This window comes from Cryptomeria japonica, chromosome 3 (genome assembly GCF_030272615.1).
Source record: "Cryptomeria japonica chromosome 3, Sugi_1.0, whole genome shotgun sequence".
Taxonomy (NCBI): domain Eukaryota; kingdom Viridiplantae; phylum Streptophyta; class Pinopsida; order Cupressales; family Cupressaceae; genus Cryptomeria; species Cryptomeria japonica.
Genome location: NC_081407.1, coordinates 131,662,081 through 131,687,402, shown reverse-complemented (window position 1 = coordinate 131,687,402; position 25,322 = coordinate 131,662,081).

Genomic DNA, 25,322 nt, shown 5'->3' with positions numbered 1-25,322 from the left:
TCCCCCAGTCTAGAAGCAAACTTTATGATGATATATACAATGATCCAAACCATGATGAGAAATCACCTACGATGCCTGCATATGTACAAAGGATTTATGATGGATATGAACAACATTGATGGAAATGAATGCAAGAGGAAGGATGCATGAACCAATATATGGAAGAGCTAGATGATAGATAGTGCTTGTTTGTCAGGTTTTCACCAATTGTTTTTATTGCACTTTTTCTCATATTTGAATTTTTTTTTTGTTTTTCACTTTTTTTTCCATCCTGTGTTAAAGGCTGATATGATCTTGACCCAAATACTATTGTGACCACAAATGGACCTAACTAGTTTGGTTCAAACTTACCTTTCTTTTCTCAATCTAACTGGTTTTGTGGATTTTCCTTTAGTACTAGTTCTCCAACTTGAAAGACTCATGATTTAACCTTGTGATTATAGCTTCAAAACATTCTTTCCTAATATACCTTTAAATGATCAAAGGCATTTTGTCTTCGCTCATGGATTAGTTCTAACTCCTGCAATCTAGATACTTGTTGTTCTTCATCTAGGATAAGACCTTTTAATGATACTCATAGAGAAGTTATCTCTACTTCTATTGGTAGTATTGTTTTTGATCCATAAACAAGAGAGAAAGGTGTGGCACATGTTGGTGTGCACATACTAGTATGGTAGGCCCATAGAGTAGGGTTCAATTGAATATGCCAATCTTTGCCAGCATCATTCACTATCTTTTGAGGATTTTCAAAATAGTTTTGTTTGATAGCATTCTTCTTGCCCATTTCCTTATGAATAGTAGGGTGTGGAAAATCTATGTTGTATCTTCAATTTATCACATAGTTCTTGGACATCCTGATTCTTGAACGGTCACCCATTATTAGTCATAATGGTCATGGGTATTCCATAGCGACAAATGATGTAGTTTAAGATAAATGCAACAATTTGTTTTCATGTGATATTTGTGAGAGATACCGCCTCAATCAATTTTGTAAAATATTTTGTAGCTACAAGGATGAATTTGTGACCATTGGATGAAGAAGGATTTATCTTTCCTACTAGATCAAGACCCCATTGGCAGAAAGCCCAAGATGTTGCCAAAGCATGAAGTTCTTGTGCTGGTGCATGAATCAAATTCCCATGGATTTGACATTATTTGCATGTTTTAGCTATCTAAAAAGAATCTTATTCCATAGTTGGCCAATAATAGCCCAAGCATATGATTTTTTTCAAAAGTGTAAGACCACTTGAATGAGTGCAACAAATGACATTATGGACTTCATTTAAGGCCTTCTAATATTCTTCTTGTTTGAGACATGTTAAAAGAGTATCATCCAGACCTCGTGTAAAAGGGTATCCATTGCAAGAGTATAATGGGAGGATTGGCGAATAAAGTTTCTCTTTTGTTTTTTTGACAAATCGGGAGGTAGGGTGTTATCTTTTAGGTATGTATAAGTTTAGCCATAGCGAGAAGAATCATGCCCAATAAGGTGACATATAGTTTGGGAATCAAGACAATTATGAGTAGGGTAAAACAACTCTTTCACCAGGAATTTATAATGTTCTTGATTTTCCTATGTCTAAAATAGAGAAGAAAGTGTTTCCATGGCATCTGCTGCTTTGTTGTCATTCTTCCGAATTTGCTCAAAAGTTATTTCTACAAAATACTTCTTGAAATAATCTACCACCTTTTTGTAAGGCATTAGTTTGTCATCCTTTATTTGGAAATTGTCACTAATTTGATTAATGATGATCTGAGAGTCTCTAAAGACTTGGACTTGTGTAATGTTCCATTCTATAGCCATTTTGATACCTATAACAAAAGCTTCATATTTTGTTGTATTGTTGGTGCATGGAAAGCTTAATTTGTATGCTTTCAGAATTGTATGAGCTTGTGGTGTGATGATTAGAATACCTACTCCTGATCCATATTGTGTATATGAATCATCAAAGTATAATTGCCATATTTTTGTGGTGACTGTTAGGATATCAGCACTAGGAAACTCAATGTGTAAAGGATGATCATCTTGAAGATGTGCCTTGGCTACTTGGTCTGCAATGACTTGCCCCTTGATAGCTTTTTTATCTACATACTCAATATCAAACTCACCCAGGATCATGATACATTTTGCTAATATTCCTGTTAATGTTGCCTTATTGAGAAAATACTTCAATCTATCAATTTTAGCTATAAACTTGATGGAGTGAGATAGTAGATAGTGTCTTAATTTGTGAGAAGCACAAACTATAGCCAAGAATTATTTCTCTATTGGGGAATAGTTGAGCTCGTATCCCACTAGTGTTCTATTGATGTAGTAGATGGCTCATTATTTTCCTTCATTATCCTGTTGTGCGAGCAGTACTCCTAATGATACTTCGGTAGTCGATACATAGAGTAACAATGACTTTCTTGGAATTGGAGACATTAGGATGGGTGGTTGCATGTGATATGCCTTGATCTTGTTGAATGCGTCCTCACATTGATAGTCCCACTTGAAATGAACATGTGAAAGTTCTCTTTTCTTGATCTAGTAGAAGACATGACATTCTAGAAAAAAGTACCCCACGTACATGTGAAAGATGTCTTTTCTTGATCTTCAGGTGCTATTTTAATTTTATTGTATACGAAGAAACCATCCATTAGAGAAAACATGGAGTGTCCAATCGTTAAATTTACAATGATGTCAATATTAGGAAAAGAAAAATCATCCTTTCGACATGCATTATTAAGATCTCTAAAGTCTATGCATAATAAGATATTTTGTTTGGTTTGGAAATAGGAACGATGTTTGATACCCATTGAGGATATGCTATAGGTCTGATGAATCCCACATCCAATAATTTTTTAAGTTCTTCTTTGACCAAGAGAGAGATATGTGGATGCATCTTCCTTAATTTTTGTTTAACTGGTTTGGCTCTTGGAATGATATTTAAGTGATGCAAAATAAGATCTAGATCCAAAAAGGGCATGTTTGCATATGATGAGGAAAAATTGATTTGTCATCGTTTGAAGAATTCCATATATTGTTGCATTTCTTGTTTTGATCGAGAAGTTGTTGGATGTAGGATCTTTGGTTTCTTTGTTGTCCCAATGTTAATTGTCTCTATTCATTCGATCAAAATTGATGACCTTTCGACTCAGGTAAATTTTCAAATCTCCCCTCTTTTGACACCTCGAGGAGGTTTTCACCATTAGATGTGTCCTTTCTTTTTACTTTTTCTTGATCTACTATTGCCAAGAAATAGTTTTCAGCATTAGACCTGATATTGTTTTCTTTGTTTTCCTTTTTGTGACTGGGAGATTTGGCACCCACTTGACTGGAAGATGCATTGTTTAAATTCATGGTGAAAGTTGTTGTGGGTTCGATTGCATTAAGATATATGTATATGGCAAGGTCATTAGGAAAGGTATCAATGGCAGTATGTCTTTCATTTTCCCAATCAATAAGTTCAGGGTGGATTAGAGGTAAGGGGTCCTTAGGTTGAGATGTCTCAAGGGTATCAAGGGTCATAATAGATATGTCAAAGTTTTAGATATGTATGTCAATGTCTAGAAAAATACTCTCATCAGAATGAGCTCGCACAAGGATCTCCTAATCGTCCTTGATTAATTCCAAGTCAGTCAGATGTGATTCTAATTCAATTGGGTTGGTTCCTAACATTTTCCCTGCATACATGTGAAGTACATTGAATCCTACATCTTCTTCAAAGCAATTTTCTTTAGCCGATTCTTCAGAATGATAGGAATCCCATTCCCATTAATTAGAATTTGTCTCACTTGTATCTTGCAATCTATAGATTTGTTCATATAGCGTTTGATTTGTTTCTTCTATTTTTCTTTCTATATATTTTCTTCTTTCATATTCAACTTCTTCTGGACCGAGATTGAGTTATGTCAGCCTTGCTATGAGCTCTCCTTGATTAGTACTAGGTTTGTGCTTATTTTGATTGAGGGTTAAGGCTTCTCAGGAGGTACCATTAGTTTGTTTTTCATGTTTATTTGAGGATTGCTTCTTTTTCCATTTCATGTTTTCTTGTGCTTGTTGCTTGCAAAATTCTTCTTCCCTTTCAATTGCAAGTTGTTCTTGTTTGGTTTCATATTCTTGTTGTTGTTGGTTAGATGATGTGTCTTTTGGTAGACTAACCTGTCCATACACTAAGTCTTCTTTGTCTATAGCCTATTGAGTATGAGGTTGGATAGGTTCTGAGATACCTTCTTTTCTTTTTCCTATAGGACCTGTTCTAGTGTATCCCATTTTTTGAAGAATGTTAAATCCTTTCGATACTTTTTAGTGGGTATTCTGACATTGTTGATCTTTCGTTGGACTTCTTCATCCTTGTATAGCCACCATAGCATATCTTTGTCTTATGTTTCCACTAATAAGGTCCCAACACTAACAAATGCTCCATCAAATATTGGAAGATGTTTGGCAATTGGTGGTTGTTTAGAGTTTGATGGTTTTCTATAGGATTTAGGAGAAAGTGGTAATTGGGATAGTGAATATTCTCTATTCCCTCGATCTCTTAGCTACATTTGTTTTTCCATATTTGACAAAATTGAGGAAAATGATTTTTCTTTGGATTGTGTGTTGAAAGACAATGCCTCCCTATTATGAGGAATAATGACCTCTTGAGCTGGTTTTATATTAGTACAGTACTGAAATGGATTTGAATCTACTCAGATCAAGATTTCCTACCCATTGTAGGGAAATTTTAGGCACTGATGATATGTTGATGGAACAACTTGGCATGTTGTTGTAGCATCCTAAAATTGTGACACTTGCAATTTCGACTGCATTTCGGTCTTCACGATGGCGATGCAACACGCAACCTGAATGGAGACCCTGAAACTTGCTCATGACACTGAAAACTGCATTTTTCAAGCACCCTGGCCTGAACCTCCTTGCACCCTGCTGTCCCGGGAGGTGGGACCAGAGCGCCTAGCACCCTGGTCCTTCAGGACCAGGGCACCCAGTGCCCTGGTCCCCAGGACCATGGCGCCCAGCGCCCTGGTCCCAGGGTCCTATTTTGGGCCCGGTCTCCTAAGGGGTCTCGAGTCTTTTTGTTTGCAATTTGGAAATTAACTTTCCTGGTCGGCCTAAGGTTCGGAAAATCAGTCTATCAGCCCTAATTGACAAGTATATAAACTACATTTTTCTCTCTCATTTGAGGATGAAGACGGATGATGGAAAAAGCGTGAAAACTATACTCAAGCATTCAAGCATTCAAGCATTCAAGCATTCCTTCAAGCAATTGATCATTTCAAGTCTCCATTCAAGGCTAAGTGTTGCATTCAAGACAAGGATTCAACCATTGAAGAGGAGATCATATACTACATGTTACATACAACATACAACATCTAAACCTTCGCACATAAGGATACAAACATCCTTAGAACAAGGTATTAGTAATTATTTTACAGTCATTTACATTTACAGCTCTTGCTCATTTCTTGGTTAATTCCAAAACCGGGGTTTGACCTAAAGGCAAACCCCTAATCCCTAACCCCCCAATCGTCTTCATTTTTCTATGTGTAGGTTGCAGGTACGCGGCTGAAATTGAAGATCTGGAATCCTTGTGCAGAGACGAACAGATCCCCCTTCATTTCGCGGATTTTTCGGAGGACCGTGGCGTCGGGCGCCATTGTCCCGACAACTTTTGCTCAAATTTGCAGGACAACACCGTATCAACATTTTACTGCTAATTCCAGGTCCGCAGCTTCATACTGTATTCCTATCTCAGTTTATAAGCGAATCTTTATCACTTTCTATGCATGCTTAGCTTAATTCTCCTATCAACATTCTTTAACAAAAGAGGGTAGCCTTGCTGTCTTAACCCTTGAAACACATTTAGCATCCAATCTTGCATTGCGTGGGATTGGATCTTGTGGGTTTCAACCCCTCTTTTGAATGTAAAGTCTCTCCCCTAAGTGAAAACCATCGAATCCTAGCGAACCTCCCTTCTCTCTCCTCGGAGTTGGAAGAGGGGAGAACAACTAGGGTTCGATCGTGATTTTTCACTTTACATTTTGGTGAACTCGACGTGAACATCCTTTCTGATTTTTCATGCTTAGATCTGAAAAATTGATTACATTTCCATGTTTGATCTTTTGCAAAATTTTAGAGGTGATTGCATAAAAACCCTAAATTTTCTTTTTAGTAATTGAACTTGCGAAATGTCTAAATGTTAATGTCTGTTTCAGATCTGCCCTTCTATTACAAATTTTCAATTCATATTTGTGCTTTAATTCTGAAAATTAAGTGGTTAAGTGTCAAAACCCTAATTTTTGAAACCCTCTTGATTCAACCTTTGTCCGACAATTTCACTGATCAAAACATCTCCAAATCAGCTGTAACTTTGGATTCCACAATAAAATCACAACATCTTTCATCCCTGAAAATTTGAAAAAAAGTTGCGAGGACCGTGGTGCCGAGCGCCATCGTCCCCGACATTTTTTCCGAAATTTTGGGAGCGAGATCTTACTGTGTTTTTCTGCTAAAATTCAGAATTTTGGCTGATTTTATCAATTATAACACCTTCAAAATTACAGTCAAAGTTGGTCTTGTGATTGCTTGGATTAAGGCTTCTAAAAATTTAAAAATCATTGAAATTGAAATTTTGTGTCAAAATTGTGTTCTTACTGTCCTAAATCTGAAAAGTGTGTTATCATTCATTAAAAATTTCAGTGCTTTATTCAAATTCTTGCAATTTGTGACTTTTGAAATTAAGTGCTTAATTACAACAACTTTGATTTCCACTTCCAAAATTGAATTTTGCGTGAAATTGAGTCAATTTTCAAATTTCAAAATTTGCATTGCTCTTGACATTCCCTCTAAAATCATAAAATTCAAAATTTCAGTTTCCCTCTCTTTTTCAAAATTCAAATTTTGCATTTTTTGACAATCTTGATAGGGTTCAATTTTGAGATTACAACTTTAATTTGGCCTATCTACAGATCGTAAAATCACTCAATTTTTTCAGATTAGCTCTAAAATCATCATACCTTTCATCCCTGCAAATTTCGAAAAAAGTTGCAAGGACCGTGTTGCACTCCGGGCGCCACGGTCCGGGACATTTTTTTCAAAATTTCGGGAGACTGTTGTGATTGCATTTAACAGCTTAAATCCAGAAGATTGGCTGATTTTACTGAAAATTGCTACCTCTAAATTCAAAATCTTCTCTCTCTTTCTAGTGCATGAGTTTTACAACAATAAGCCCTACTTACACTATTCCCGTTAGACGAAGCCGTAGAATTAAGTCTTTCCAAGGTTTAACTACTGAGGAGATGGAACCTAATTTGAATAGCCTTTTTAACGAGGACATGGGTAATTTCTCGAATCCTCCTAATGATGAAGAAGCTCTCCATGAGGTTTCTGAAGAACAACTTTCGAAATTGGATAACCAATTTGATGATTTTCGACAATGGATGTCTCAAGAATACCCTGATAGTCAAGCTCTTCCTCTAATTGAGGGTCTAAAATGTATGCTTCAAAGTGATAAGAATGGAATTGATATTTTGCGTGGTATTGCACACATTGTGGATTCGAATGTGATGCCTATGAAGAGTTGTGCTGAAAATTTAGGTTATACACAACCTCCTACTCAAGTCAATCATTCTATTCCTTTGACACCTCCTATTGCTAGTATACCTACCTTTACATCAAACATCATGGCTACTTCTATACAAGACATTCCTCCTGTGATTACTAGTCGTGGGGGAAACCCTTCTTCTTCAATTAACCCTCTTCCTTCATTCAATCCGCCTTCTTCATTCATTCCTTCAATGAGTGTCCCTATTATATCTCCACAAATGAACATGACGGAAGGGGGCAATTCATTTAACCATTCCATCCCTCCTTGTAGTGTTCCTCTTGTCCAATCATCTCCTATGACTAATTATCATAGAGTCCCACCACCTTACTCTTTACCTTCTTTCAATAACATAACACCTCCATCTCAATCTAACACATCCAATATGAACTCTTCGACTGAAGCGACCATTAACAATCTTGCACAAACTGTCTCTTCTTTACAGCAACAGATTGCCTCTATGAATCAATCTAAGTTTAGTGTGCCCACATTTGACGTTGCGAGCCCACTTTCTCTTGACATTGTTCGAGCTATCCCTCCTAAACATGTTGAAATCCCGCATTTGGAACTTTATAATGGTAAAGGAGATCTTCTAACACATGTTAAGACTTTTCAAACAATATGTACCAATTTTGCTTATGACCAAAGGTTGCTTGCAAAACTATTCACTAGAACATTAAGAGACAAAGCCCTACAATGGTATTGCTCGTTGCCTTCTTATTCTATTACTTCTTTCGAACAACTTGCAAATGCTTTCATTCAACAATTTCAAAACAATATAAGTCCTAAGGTTACTTTGATTGATTTAATGCATTGTAAACAAGGTGTTAAAGAAAAAGTGACTGATTTCATTGGTAGATATAAGAATTTGTATGCTCAAATTTCTTTTCCAGTGCCTGACAATGATATTCAAAGAATCTTTATTTCTAATTTACAAAAAGATATTCGAGACAAACTTCTGTTTTCTGAGTTTACTTCTTTCCAACAGTTGTGTGCAACTCTTCACAATTATCAACTGACTGTGAGTCAAATGGAACAATCACATCCTATGGCTCCAAGTGATAAGGGTGATAGCAGTCAACAACCATTTGGGAAGTTTAAACCGAATAGAGATTCCATCAAATTCAATGAAAACATCATCAACAACAATGTGAATGCAGCATCAGGTGTGCCTCCTATTTCTAAATTTTTCAAGAAAGAAAGAAAGTATACTCCTTTGAATGAATCATTGCATAGTATTATGAATAAGTTATTGGAACAAAATGTGCTTACTCTTCCTCCTATAAGACAAATTGATCCTGCAAAGATTACTTCACCTTATTTTGATAACAAATCTTTTTGTCAATTTCACCGTCAGCCTGGGCATGATACTGAAAAATGTTTTTCTTTAAAGGGTAAAATTCAAGATTTGATTGATAACAATACTATCTCTGTTTCTGGAGTGAATGATAAAGGCAACACATCTGTAGCTCCTCCTAACCAAAATCTTTAGATTTTCACTGATCCATTGCCTTCTCATACCTCTAATGCAATTGAGGCTAATGATTCCTCTCTCTCATCTGATGGTCTTGTGTCTATGACTCCGAATGTGATTAACTTTGTAGAGCAGCAAGAAATCCCTAAAGAACCTTCCATCACATTTGATTCCAGTGAAGCCATTAGGGCACCTGATGGACCTTTATACATAGTTGCAAAACTCAAGAATACACCTTGTCGTGGAGTGCTTATTGATCCTTCGTGCATGGTTAATGTGATTACTGAAGAATTCCTTTTTACTTTGCAATTGAATCAAGTGATATATGACAAAACAGATGTGATTGTGAAATTATTTGATGCATTTTCTTCTCCTGCAATTGGTTCTATTACTTTACCTATTGAGGTCCATAACAAATCTCTTGATGTGAACTTTGCTATTATTCCATCTGCCGAACAATTTCGTGTGAAGCTTGGCTATCCTTGGCTATCTTCCATGAAAGCTATTGCTTCTCCTATTCATAAGTGTTTGAAATTTCCCCATAATGGTGAAGTTGTTACTGTCAATCATAGTCTCTTTAAACCAGCTGAAAGAACTTCTAGCGTTCCTATTGATTACTTTTGGCCTAAACAATTCCAATCTCTTCCTTCGCGAAGTGATCATCTTTTCAAATCTTATCAAAAGTGGAAAACAGATATGATCCTATCTCTAAGTGAACCTAGAGCACCTAAACTTGATATTCCTATCATTCTTGAGAAGGAAGTTCTTCCTTTGAAAGATAAAACTAATGTCTTTCCTCAAGAATATTCTCAACCCATCCCTATGGATGTGACTATGTCTATACCTAATAAACTTCCTAAGAGTAGACCTATACCTCCTTGTCATGATGGACTTGGTCTTCTCCCTAAACCAAATATTCCTCCTTTATATGGAGCAGTTCCTCCTCCTTCTTTTTATAGAGAGAAGAGACCTTCTTCTTCTCCTATTGTCCAGTCTAAGAGACCACAACCTAAACACCCAAGTGCTAAGGATGAGAACATTCCTCCTCCTCAGTCTTCTCCACTTCCTACTAAGACTAGACGAAATCATTCTGCACGTGAACGTCGACGAAAGCGTCGTCTTAGGGCTCAAGCAGCCGCTTCTCAAACTTTGCAATCTCCAAAAACACCTTCAACAAGCATTATTCCATTTTCTCCTCAGCCGGACATTGAGCCTAAATCTCCTAAACATAAGATGCATGATGGTCTTGATCCTGTGCGAGTTAAAGATCCTATTTTTATAAATCTTGATGATGATATAGATGAAAATGTTATTCATGATGAAAATGTTACTCCTCTTGCTTCTGATAGTGAATATGAACTTGTTGATGTTGATAACCATTTATCTAATGAATTTTCTAAAGCACTTATCCTAGCTCCTAGACAAGAACAATGTGGCTCGGAACATGAACATAGCCCTTGTTTGGATCTTGCGATAGCTCCATCTGCTGTGTTGGATGTTCCTCCTCCAGCGTGTTCCCTGCCTTCCCGAAACATTGATCAGCAAGATCGGGGGATAGATGACATGCTAGACTAGTTACATTAGCATAGCAGATTCTCTCCCCCTCTCTTTTGTTACTTCTTCTATGTGTTATTCTCATTCTTCTATTTGTTGTCCTTGGTGTTGTCTACTTGAGGACGATGCAAAGTATTGAGATCTCTCGATCTCTCTCATGTTGACTCAACAGACACATGTGTTCCCTTCTTCTAGGTGACCTTCCTTGATTGGGGAATGAAGAACAATTATGCATACATACATATGATATATATACATGAATTATCATACAACATACTGACCCCAAGGAAAGTGAAGTCACCTCGTGCTTTATGTTTTGTGCCTATTATCCTTGGGCTTATCTCACACTTGGGGACTAAATCCTTGCGATAACGCGCTCCTTTCCTTTCTCATTTCTTATGTGTATCACTATGTTAAAACAATTACCCCCGGTGAGGCATGTGCGATCGCTTTAACATAGGGGGGCATACATCCCGTTCATATCTTTTCAAGATACTTGAAAATTTCTTGGCAAATTTAGCCTTGCCTTGAATATTTTTGATATCTTTCTTGCATGACTCATAGTGGGGGAATCTTACTACTGACAGTCATGGTTCTCCCTCGTGATCTTCCCTTTTACTTTGTCAATCGAAGTCGTAAGATCCTTAGTCCACTGGGGGCTTGGTGTATCTTGCCTCCTTGACGTGGTGAAAGTCTTTCAATATTGTTTCCTTGTACTTTACTGGAAGTATGAGCATACATACTCCCGCTAAAGTGGGGGCTAAATGTAGCGTCCTAAAATTGTGACACTTGCAATTTTGACTGCATTTCGGTCTTCACGATGGCGATGCAACACACAACCTGAATGGAGACCCTGAAACTTGCTCATGACACTGAAAAGTGCATTTTTCAAGCACCCTAGCCTGAACCTCCTTGCACCCTGCTGTCCCGGGAGGTAGGACCAGAGTGCCCAGCCCCCTGGTCCTTCAGGACCAGGGCGCCCAGCGCCCTGGTCCCTGGGTCCTATTTTGGGCCCGGTCTCTTAAGGGGTCTCGGGTCTTTTTGTTTGCAATTTGGAAATTAACTTTCCTGGTCGGCCTAAGGTCGGGAAAATCAGTCTATCAGCCCTAATTGACAAGTATATAAACTACATTTTTCTCTCTCATTTGAGGATGAAGACGGATGATGGAAAAAGCGTGAAAACTATACTCAAGCATTCAAGCATTCAAGCATTCAAGCATTCCTTCAAGCAATTGATCATTTCAAGTCTCCATTCAAGGCTAAGTGTTGCATTCAAGACAAGGATTCAACCATTGAAGAGGAGATCATATACTACATGTTACATACAACATACAACATCTAAACCTTCGCACATAAGGATACAAACATCCTTAGAACAAGGTATTAGTACTTATTTTACAGTCATTTACATTTACAGCTCTTGCTCATTTCTTGGTTAATTCCAAAACCGGGGTTTGACCTAAAGGCAAACCGCTAATCCCTAACCCCCAATCATCTTCATTTTTCTATGTGTAGGTTGCAGGTACGTGGCTGAAATTGAAGATCTGGAATCCTTGTGCAGGGACGAACAGATCCCCCTTCATTTCGCGGATTTTTCGGAGGACCGTGCAACCGGGCACCATCGTCCCAACAACTTTTGCTCAAATTTGCAGGACAGCACCGTATCGACATTTTACTGCTAATTCTAGGTCCGCAGCTTCATACTGTATTCCTATCTCAGTTTATAAGCGAATCTTTATCACTTTCTATGCATGCTTAGCTTAATTCTCCTATCAACATTCTTTAACAAAAGAGGGTAGCCTTGCTGTCTTAACCCTTGAAACACATTTAGCATCCAATCTTGCATTGCGTGGGATTGGATCTTGTGGGTTTCAACCCCTCTTTTGAATGTAAAGTCTCTCCCCTAAGTGAAAACCATCGAATCCTAGCGAACCTCCCTTCTCTCTCCTCGGAGTTGGAAGAGGGGAGAACAACTAGGGTTCGATCGCGATTTTCCGCTTTACAGTTGTGTCTTTTTGCAAAGGTCCCACTCTGATGGGTAATATCACAATTCCTTTAGAGGAACGCTCTTCTTCATTATATGCTTTGATGGTGATCTTTTTTCGAGGATCAACTACAACTTTTGAATAACCTAGAGAATGGACAAGACTCAATGAGAAAATTTTTAAGCCGTCTCCACCATCTATTTGGACACATTTAACATGGGTCTTGTCAATGAGGACTTCAATATACAAGGGAGCATTATGGGGATGTTGCAAGGACATGTCATCTTCTTCGGTAAATAATAGGCGGTGAGATGTTGTGAGGTGTCCTACCATAGTTTGTAATTCATCTAGATATCAAGATCTTTGGACATCGTTGTATTGTCTAATGCTCTTTCTAGAATTTCTTTGTGCAAGTGAAAGCGTTAAAATTTCTAAGATGGATATTTGTGCGGGGGTCTTCTGTAGTTGATCCACTAGACTATATTGTTTTGTAGTAGATGACGTGTTAGTTGTAGGACTCGAAAAAACAACTTTGGCTTTGCTTCTTGTGAGAGAATGAGCAGGTTCTTAATGTTGTTTCTCTTTAACCACGATCATATTTACCACATTGTCATATGCATGAGCATAGTTCACCTTTTCTTTACCTTTACCATTATTCTTTGTTGATGATTCACCTTTCTCATAGTTAGGAAGCGGAGTTTTGAAAGCAATGTGAGAATTGTTTGTTGTATTTCCATCCACAATTATCACTCCATTATTAATCAAATCTTGGATGACATGTTTTAACCATTGACAAACATCTATTTGGTGTCCTTTGTTTAGATGGAAATCACAATAATGGTTGTCATTCCACCAAGCAGGTTTTAGCTTGGGTTCAAAGTTTCTTACTTCTGGAAAGGTAATTAACTTTTTTGCAAGAAGCGCCTTTAATGCTGACCCAAGTGGTTTACCAATGTTTGTAAATTTCCTTCAAAAGAAGTTGTTGAGATTTCATTTTTCGTGATTGTTGTTTTCTTGAGCTGCTATTGAGTGATTGGACAGATTAAAAACTAGTTGTTTTGGTTTTACATTGTTGTTATCCACTATCCCATCGTTGATGACATTATTATTTGTATTCCAAAATTTTGGCTTATCATCGTTGTTGTTGTTAGTGTTGTTAGGAGGATGAACTCCTTTTTTGTATATTTTCAACTCAACCTTCTTTACCATGGCTTCCTCCATTCTGATTCCGATATCAATCATCTTTCCAAAACTTTAATGGTCTTTAATTTTAGATGATAACTCATTTGATCATTTAGGTTGTCGATGAATATGTCCATTTTCTTGTATTTTGGTACTGTACAAGGGTATCATGAAGCTAACCATCTCCACCTGTGTTGAAATGTCATGAAAAGTTCTCCACTCTATGGTTTAGAATTACATAGGTCTAGAATTCTTACTTCATATTGTATGTTGTAAGAGTATTGTGAAACAAACTTATCCACCGATTCTGAGAATGATATGATTCCAGGTCGATGTTTTGAGAACCATTCCATAGCTAGTCCACTTAAGCTTTTTTGAAATAATCTCATCAATTAGGTATCCTCATGTGCAAAATCCATACTCATTGTGCAAAATTATTGTATATGATCTTGGGGATTAGTGTTTCCATCATATTTTTCGTATCTAGGAGTTTCATACCTTGTTTGAAATGTTATCATGTTTAGATTTATGTCGAATGGGTAAGGACAAATTTCTTGAGGTGAGTATCTTCTAACATTTCCTCTCTGCATATCTTGAATCTATGTCTATAGTGTTTGTATTTGTTGTGTAAGAGCTGTGATAGGATTATCAACATGATTTGTTCATGTATAATCATGAGTTTGCACTCTAGCAGGATCTTGATCTCTTCTCGTTTCTTCTGGGCCCTTTCTTGTGTCTTCATTGGATTTAGCTTTGTTGAGAATTTCTGCATCATACCTTTTGGGAATGTAAGTTTCCTCATTAGTTCTTGTGTTATAGGGAATTGATGCGTTGTCCTTTTTGTGACCAAAAATATCCTCATGTCGTTCGTTATCATGGAAAGGGTCACTTCTCTTTTGTCGTAAACTATTCATATCAAAATCTTGGGGGAGTGTAGCACCAAATTTTTCTAAGCTTATAAAATATTTTTCTTTTTCTCCCTCCAATATTTTCTCCAAAAATTTATCAAATTTAGGATCTTTTTTTATTTCTCTGAGATTTTATTCTATTATTTCCTCTTCAACTTGTATTTCAACTTCATGTTCCATGTTCCTATAATCTTCAGTTATTTTAAATGTTTCAATTTCTATTTTTGTGATCTTTTGTCTCTAAGCCCTGGTTAAAACAAGAATACACGTGTTCTGAATTTTTTGTGAAGTTTAAATCTTCTATAATGTGTCTCAATAAGTGATTGATTTTCAAGGTAAATAGTATAGATGGATAAACACAAAATGATCTTTTCAAGTATTTTTTTGTTTGCAAGTTTTTTGATCTTAGTTTTGGAGTGCAAATTTTGTGATTTTTGATATGATCAAATTCAATAGGAATGATATATCCTATGATAAAGAACGAGGTTCAAGAGTTGTAGTTTCATGATAAAGGATGATAGATGTTGATGAGAAACTATGTTTGAATGATCAGTTTGTAAAAAAAATGTGATGTTGCATTTAAGATGTTAGATCTTTAAACTTGTTTGAGGTGAATACTTGAGAACCTTTACTGTGTCTAGTCTTGAATCTGTTTTGACAAAAGATAGCCTGATTGAGCAACCCAAGAAGATGACCTAGTCTCTATGTTTGACTGTCTAAGAAATGGGTTGTTTTTGTTTTTTGATTTCAGTGGAGTTTACCTGAAACGCTGACAAAATGACTAGGAATGCTACTACACTGACCTAAAATATTGACAAACTGACCAGGAACGCTGCTATACTGACCAAAAATGCTGACAAACTAACCACAAATGTTGCTATACTAACCAAAAATGTTGAGGAACAAACCAAAAATGCTTCTATAGTGACGAAAATCGCTATTCTGCAATGCAATGACTCTAAAGTTTAAAATAATGATGTGTACACTTAGTAAATTGAGTGTTTGAAGTTAGGAGATTGTAATTTTGACCCAAATTTATGATTTTCAGACTCAAAAGACTGATATTTAGACCTAGAAAATACAAACTAGGAGTTCTAATGTTGAAACATGAGCAATTTGACATTCAACTCAAAAGAGTTGTTGATTAGACCAAGGGAGCTAACATTTAGACCAAGAGAGCTAATGTTTAGACTAAGAACTATGTTGTTTATACTAAGAACTTTATTGTTTAGACCAAGAGTATTGTTGATTAATCTAGAAACTCTGTCGTTTAGACCAAGAACTCCGTTATTTCAAATTAAGATGTTGGAACTTAGGCAATGGTTGTTTTGACTCCAAGAGTTGATATGTAGACTTAGAAAATTGATGCTTATATCTAGCAGGCTCAAGAGAGTTAATGTTGAAATATGAGAAAGTTAACATTCATACCAAGAGAGCTGATGTTTGGACCGAAAGTGCGACTGTTTGGAATAAAAAAGCTATTTGTTGGACTTAAAGTGTGACTGTTTGGACTGAAATTGTGACTATTTGGACTGAAAATGTGACTGTTTGGACACAACGAGTTGTTGTTTGGACCAAGAGAGACAATGTTTGGACCAAGAAAGCTACTGTTTCGACTGAAAATGTGAGTGTTTGGACTGTAAGTGCGACTGTTTGGACCGATAGAGCTAATGTTTGGACTAAAGAGCTAATCTGCAGTGAAACTTGTAAATTTGACAATTTGAAGTTTGAGTTATCAATGTTTGTTCTATTTCAATGGATGATATCTTGTCTTAACTTACAAACACAAAAATCAGATTGTATTTTTATCCCAAAGGGCATATAGAGTGTATGTTCAAGAAGGTTTAAAGAAAGCCCAAGTTTTCACAAGTTTTGAACAGTTGAAAACACATCATTTAATCTATCCTAAGGAGATTGTGTTCATTACTAGTTCTTAGCCCACACTTGGTACCTTGTGAGCTCACACAGCCTTGTCACCCCTAAAGGGCACCTGTGTTTTTGCCTTTGTGAGAGCTAGTGGAGTCCCATTATGAGCCTAGCAATAAGGTCTCAAAAGGGGAGTTTGCATATATGCTCAAGAGGGACATATGGTGAGTATCTAAAGGAGAGATTCTTCCCACTCCATGCTCTAAGAATTTAATAGTGTTTGCAGGTAAACCTTGTAGCTTCTAATTTTAATTGTAACTAGTAAGGGATCCATTTGACACGTCGGGGTATAAACTCAATTAAGAGGTCTCCCAGCCTTGAAAACCAAGGTTTGATATACCTCAAGGTACAAAGGAGAGCCATTCCTGAGCACTATCGTTGACTTGATTTTCATCAAATCATGTTTATTTTATAGTGGGTTGGAGTAATTGACGTTAGTTGTTCCCACTTGGGTTGTTCCACTCTCACTGGCGTTAATGGCTTTGGGCTTATAGGCTTCTTGGGAGGGCAGGTCTATTAAAGATATGCACTATTGAAAGCAAAAGATGAATCTGGCTTTCTGATCACTGAAGAGAGGTGAGAGCATACTCGCCAATCATCAAAATGCATAAGACATGTTTGTTCATTTCCATTGTAATTAGTCTATGTCCCTAATTTAACAAAAATAAGTACAAAATCCCATAGCTGCAAACAAAGTTAGTAGTTTGTATGGCATTCTTTAATAGAAAAATAGTTTATGCCTCCGATCTCTCATTGTGAAATAATTACCTAGAAAACCAATAATCTACAAATTAGGTTCAGGTTAATGACAATCTAGAAGCAGAGATAAGAAATGCAAAATACAACATTTGAAAAATCAATAAAAAACTAAAAAATGCCATCCAATTGACCAAGAACGTCATCATATGTGCCAAGAATGCTACCAAATGGACCCAAAATGCTACTCTACACACGAGAAATGCTATTCTACACACCAAAAACATTGTTAAACCAACTGAAAACGCTATCAAATATACCAAAAATGCTAAGGTATAGACCGAAAACGCTAAAAAAGAGAAAAACATAAAAAACAAAGTTGAGGAATATCCCATAAGCACCATTTTAAGTGTCGGGATGCTACAATAGAGACCAAGAACATGATTTGAGAACTCGAGAGAGATAATATGCCCACCAAAAGAGCTAATATGCCCACTGAGAGAGCTAGGCCCCACGGTGGGCACCAATTAATGTGATACTAAAAATATGGTAAATAGAAAGGTATATACATATAATGAGACAATAAAACATAATGGAAAGTTTAATTGAAAATTAAATTTAAGATGCAAACCATAAGCCTTCCTTGAAATGTCCCATTTTCCTCTATAATTGATGAACTTGAAGGTGTTAGATTGATTGGCTCTCAGTAGAGGAAATGACCTCCAAAATGGCAAGTCAAGAGTTGAGTAGCTACTTGATCATGATTGATTATGCAAATGATATGAAATGCATGATCTAAGAAACTATATTGACATGCTATGATTAATCAAAAATGCTAATTACTAGATGATTGAAATGAAAATTCCTATAGTAATGATGCTAAAACTATGAATGCAAGGGATCCTTATTGCTCCAAAATGGAGAATATTTATAGAAATTCCAAGGCTTTGAGCTCGTAGGAATCGACAATCCAGATCTGAGCTAAAGATATCACGGGCCAATATTGAGGAAGTTGGAGAAGAGTTTGGAGGAAGGAATACTTGTCATCTCTATGGTGACAAGTGTCAAGGAGCCCTGCTCATGAGAGGGAAAGTGTCCAAGGGAGGAGACATGTGGCAAAACTGCCATGTGTCTCAAGGGGAGAATATCCACACCATAGAAGGTTAGGATATGGAGGTTAGAATGTGCAGGATAGGATAGGGTTAGTTAAACCCAAGGGTAGGTGGAATGGGTTAGGTTAGGGGATGGTTAGGTTAGTTGGTTAAAATTTAGGAGCCATGTGCTCATTTGAATTTAGAAATTCAAATAATTTGGAAAATGATAATTAATCTCAACAAACTTGAGTTTATTAATTTTAATTAGGGATTAGAAGAATTGATTTAGATGTGGGGAATTGATTAATCAAAAGGAGATATAAAATGAATTATGTAAATAAATAATGCATATTTATTTACTAGTAGATGAATAGAGAAATTAATCAAATTGCTTGTGAATTCAATAAATTGGGAAGGGGGATTAATCAAATAACTACATATTTAATTAACTATCTTCAGACCATTTTTAGGTGTATGAAGGTACCAAATATAGTGTGCACATACAAAAAAATTATAGGAAGCTAGAATCTAAGTAAATTATTGAATCTAACTAGTTATCTTCTTCTTTGTTTTGTTAAAATTATCATGGTGATGATGATGATGCAAAATATTAAGACAATATTTTTAATTAAGAAAAAATTAGATTCTGGAGGATCCCAAAACCCTATATAATAGGTTTTGAAGGGACCTAAAACCCTTTGGAATTATATAGTAATCTAGAACCCATAAGTATAACACTTCAAAAAGGTACAAGAAAATAGTAATAGTATCTCATCATCAAACAAACATTAGCAAGGTAGCTAAGACCAAGAAAAGTCACCCATCGGTCCTAAGCTAATAGACAAGAGATGTCAACAAAACAAGATATCCAATGGGTTTTCCAAGCTCCCTTAACATGAACATTGGGTTTTAGCAATGATCAAAAACCCTAACAACCAAACTCATGAAGAAATAACATAAAGAATAATCAGGAAATAATTGATCCTCCGAGGAAGTCTCATGCAAGACAAGGATCAAGGGGTTTTGTAAGGCTCCCCAAACCTTCAGATTGAGATGGGACATGGCTCCCAAAACCATCAAACTGAAGCTAGCAAGGAATATTTGTCTGAAACTCAACTTCCCTCAAGAAAAATTCCTCTCCACCGCAATATAGAAGATACCCACAATAGGAGCTGAGGAAAAACATACCAGCAACAGAAAGAGAAATAAACAATTCAACCCCACAACCAAGAAGCCAAGGATAAAAGTAGACCACATAGTGTGACAACCAACCTTTCCCACCAAGAAAGATACCACCTCCATAGGAATAAACACCACCTCAACAGGAATAGCAAAAGAGGAAGAGAGAAGAAGAGTGAGCCAAACCAAAATCATGGCCACAAGAGAGAACTTTGCCTCGATAGGAACCAAATAGGGGAGAACCCATCCAAGAATAACATAAGCCCATTTGAGAGGAAAAATAATTATGCATTTGGAAACAATGAGGATGTGCACAAATGTGAGAGGATAAAACCATAACAAAAAATAAACCACATCCAACCCAAGCCCTTGAAAACTACCAATAATTTCTTGACCACTGAGAAGAACAGAGTCACTAAGTGCCCAAACACCAACAAATCTGCTCAAAATAAAATAGAGGGAGAACAAAGGAGTAGAGAAAAAAAACATACATAATGAGGCAAAGAATACGAAACACACATCAAGGTTTAGCAAAACAAGAAACCCACAACATACAGTGGGAAAGCATCACAAAACCAAACCCCCAGATGATTAAGAATCTAGCCATAGGAAAGAGTAGAGACTGAGCACAAGCCTTAGTAGATGAAGAGTAGAAATTTCACAAGTAGGAAGTATCATCGAGCCTAGATTCTCCATGAAGACTAGAAGACAAGGGTGGAAAATAGTTCAAACCCACTCTGCACAAATGAGAACATGGGTGCTACAAAGACAACCAACAAGGGGAACACACAAACCCCAGAAGCATCATAGGCAAGGTACATGGCCACAAACAAGACCACCTCTGCATCATAAAAGGGGACCAAACAGCATGAGGAGCAAACAAATAGGCGAAAGAGATATCCTACCCATAATATATCCCAGTCTTATCATTCTTATACACATACGAAACCTAAACATGAAATTCATGATATATCCCATGCTTATCATTCTTATACACATATGGAAAACCTAAACAAATTGATCTCTTTTCTAATTTTATGTCATATTTTTTGTTTTTACACGACATCCATATTCTTTTAACGTCATTTTATACTCATAATTTTAGATGTTGCATGCTTGTAATATCCTTCTTTTCTATGAATATATATCTACTAAAATATCCATTCTATTGATTCTTCACCTTCTGGTACTATTCAACCTTGAAAATGATTGCATATATTTTATCTATACAAATATATTAAAGGAGGGCATCCACTCTAACTTCATATTTTCATCCATTCATACGTACATGTCCAAATTGTTGGCACACTTGCCACAGACTTAGTACATGTGTCCCACTAAACAACCTAGTTTGCTATCATTTGGGCTTCATATGAGCTAACTTTTTATATGTTTTATGGCTACCCTATTATTGAATTTTCAAATGATTGTTATCTATGTACACATTGGATGGTTGATATTTGATGAAAAATGATACACATTACAATACACCTTCTATTTTCTTATTCAAAGATAATTTTGAAAGTATTCCTCTTTTCATCACTATCTTCTTGTGTGTTCTCTTTAATATTTTTAGTTTTATTTTATATCTTTTATTTTTTACATGTCTAGTTTGCATTAAGTCATATGTTTTGTTAACATTTTTTATTCTGTCTACTCAAATATGCTTCTTACTTAAATATGCTTCCTACATACTTCATCTTTTTGTACTATTCCACGTTGAAATCTCTTTAATATGTTTAGTGTTTTATTATATCCTTTATTTTTAACATGTCTATTTTGCATTAAGTCATATGATTTGTTAACATTTTTTTAGTTTGTCTATTGTTTAATTCACTTTATGTTCGTAAAGTAGAATTTATTTTCTCCAATGTTAAAATTTTTTATATTTGATATGAAAATTTAAATCACTTACACATTAAATATTATTATTGTATCAAAATAATAAATTTAAGATTTTCTCTCTAATTTTAAAATATACTATTTATTCTAATATCTTAATGATAGTAGTTGGTTTTATATAATAGATATAAAAGTCATGTACTATAAATAATATGTTTTGAGCCAACACATAGACAAATAATTATTAATTGTTAATCTTAGAGGATCTAGTTAATATTGAGAGGGGGGGGATGAATAAGTATTAACACCACTTGAAAAATTGAAACTTAAACTTATCAAACATTCACCAAATCAAACATAAACCAATATTAGAGTCATTTACTACTACCAATATATATTGATAATAATTTGCTAAATTGATATACCAATGTTACTCATTAAGTGTTCAATAACCATGCATAAAATGAAAGTAAATCATAACATCACATCAAAACATTCACCATATGAACACCATGATTTTCACATGGAAACCCAAATAGGGAAAAACCATGATGGGAATTGGTATCCACAATAATTGTGCACTCTTGTGGAATGTGCCTTGTTAGAAGTCTAGTGTAGTTAGGAGCCTACAAAGATGCCATGTTAGGAGAAACCTTATTACGAGTCACTCGTTTAAGGGATTTAGAGGATGAGCCCTGTTAGGATCTTTGACCTGTTAGGATCAACCTCATAAGAGGATTTTAAACTCAGATGTTGAGTCACCCTATTAGGGGATTTACAATGTAAGGCCTATTTGGACATACCCGGTTAAGGGATTTTGTCTATTACAACTATTAGGGAACAATAATGAATGATCTGGGAATAGCACTCAACTGCTTGCTTGATCAGATCCAGTTATGCCCCAAATCTACAACACTCTGGTAGATCTCTCATACTTTGGTTTAGCTTCACGCTCTTCTCAAAAACCACTGGCACAACAAACATCATCTATACCAACATAGATAACTTTTACAACTAGGTCGACAACTAAAACCCTACATACATCAAGATTTTACAATACAGATCATCAAGGGTCATCTCATATCATCATACAAATCATTACGATGGTTTACAAGATAATATAATCCATTGAGTCATTGTAACTCATCACAACATCTTGATTTGATACAAATTCAAACCCTTGAACACTCTTATAAGTGTTTTGATGTTTCCAAAGAGATTCCATCTCCAAACCTGCCAAAACAACAATTTAATTTTCTATTAGGACCCAAAGGCAACTAAGACAGGGGGGGTGTGAATTTCTTGTCTATTAATTTCAACCCAAATATAACTTAATCAAACTTGATACTTAATACTAGTAAACCAAACTTAATGTCGGTAAACAAATTAGCAGTTAATATTAATACCAGTGAAACTTAATGCATAGAACAAAAAGAGAAACAATATCCACAACACATAACACAAATATTTGTATGTGGAAACCCTGTAAGGGGAAAAACCACAGTGGGAAACCTTACCCACAATTAGACGATACTACTGCAGATAGTATGTGTATACAAATGGGGTCTGCACATGTAGAAAGGTCAACCGCCTAGAGCTCACTACTCAGTCACAAAATAATAGTCACACTGACTACAATTGGATCGTTAGATCCAATGGTAATGTACTGCTCAAAGTAGCATCTTCAATGTTGGATTCAATACTAGTTAAGCTTTGCTAATCCCCTTCAAACCTTCCTTGAACCTTCTCTATGGTTTTCTCATATGATCTTCAATATTTGCAGATGCCATGTTACAATAGCATAACCATATATTGTACCTCTATCTACTCCATTATCTCACAAATGAGATCTTACATATATACCAAAACCTAAGACCAAATGTGTAGGTCGGCTTACCAAGAATATTACAATCAATTACAAATAAGTCAAGATGCGATGCATCATGTCATCTCAATACGTTTACGACAATATCCAATTAATTAAATCATCTCCATAACATGTCATGCTGATCTGGAATAGATAATGCACGTCGGTCATAACTTAGACCAATTTGTCGGTAATAACAAATATGTCAACCTGATTAGACCAATAACCAAAATACCAACACAAAGTGTCCAAACAATGTCTTCAACATAGCCAAGTAATATCTAGATGATAACAAGTCATCTTCAGTGTCAGTGAACAATATAACCTATCAGTGAGTGATATACTGGTGACTGTGCATAAGTCACAGAACTTGTCAGTGAACATAATGTGTCGGTTCAACATAACCAAAGATCGCCAGAAGGATAAGTGTTGACATCAATGAAAAAACCAATGCAACACATCCATAATACCAACAATCTCCCCCTTTGGTGTTGATGGCAACACAAAATGGAAAAACATCCAAGGGATAAAATAGAATGCCAAAAACCAAAAATCAACACTCTCTAGAATAGATCAATACCAGAAATCAAAATACAGATGCAAAGAATATATATCAGTATCCCAATGAATAATCTCTTCCCAAAGGATAATGTTTTTCCATATATATCTCTCCCCCTTTGACATCAAATGCCAAAGCATTATAAATGCTAGATTAAACCAATTCATAGAACCAATTGTTATAACAAACTACTCCCCCTAAGAAGTAGCTCTCCTCCATCAAAGCCCGAAAAAGGTTTTCTTTGATAACTCTATTGGTTTGATGTCAATCATCAACTGTCTAAGTCTCTAGACTGGTGAGGGTATTACCCCAAGCTTCTCTCTGAGATATTCAAAAATTTCCTTAGGTAAAGGCTTAGTAAAGATATATGCAATCCGCTCTTTTGTATTCACATAAACCAATCTCACTTCTTTGGCTTCAACATTCTCTTTCAAAAAATTATATTTGATAGAAATATGTTTAGTTTGAGAGTGAAATACCGGATTGTTAGATATATTAATTAAAAGAAGATTTTACATCGGGTTTAGACATGGCATACTGGCAGGAAAGAACCCGAAAGAAAACCTCTGGTTGTAGCCATTTTTAAAACTTACAATCAGAGATATATAGAGCCCTTACAATAAGTATGTTTTGACTAAAATCTCCACCCTCCTACCTCTATTTATTTTTACAAAAAAGTCCTATCGGACAACTTTAAACCAGAATAACTCCAACCAAAGAAGAGATGGATGTGAAGAAATACAAGACAAATGAATGAGATAAAATTCTCTTTCAGAACCAATGCTAACCATTTCAAACAGAAAAGGAGCCATGCTGCTTGCATCCCCCAAAAAAACCAAAACCACCAGCTACAACAAAGACAATATGTTAGTTATCCAAGAACCAGGAACTAGTGCTCTCTTCCGGTGGTAGAAGAGAAGAGAACGGAGGTGAAACCACCCTTAGAGGGAAAGCCACACAAGGAGGAGCAGAGCACAACAAACCCAGAGATCAGTGAATGCAGAGCCTGAAAAACAACCCATGCTTTATCCACAAAATGGTCAGAAGCCAAGTATAACAAAAAATCCATAGAGGCTCTAGTAGTTTCCAAGGAATCACATATCAATCCCATTTGTAACTGATGAATCAAATGACTAGACCAACCATTAGCCAAAAGCTCATGGAAAGGAAGGAAACCCCTATAAGAAAAAGAGCCCATATCAAACCGATACCCATCCAATGCAGCAGAGACCAACTCCCAATTGCATTTTACCTTTATGTCCTTCAACATTTTCTTAATCCATAATACTTGAGTACAATTAGTTGTGGCTGCAACATATTCTGATTCTACAGTTGATAATGATGTACAACTCTATTTCTTGCTCAACCATGAAATCAATCTATTACCAAGAAAGAATTCCCCGCAGGTGGTGATCTTTCTATCATCTACATCTCCTACCCAATTTTCATCAGTGTATGCACATAAAT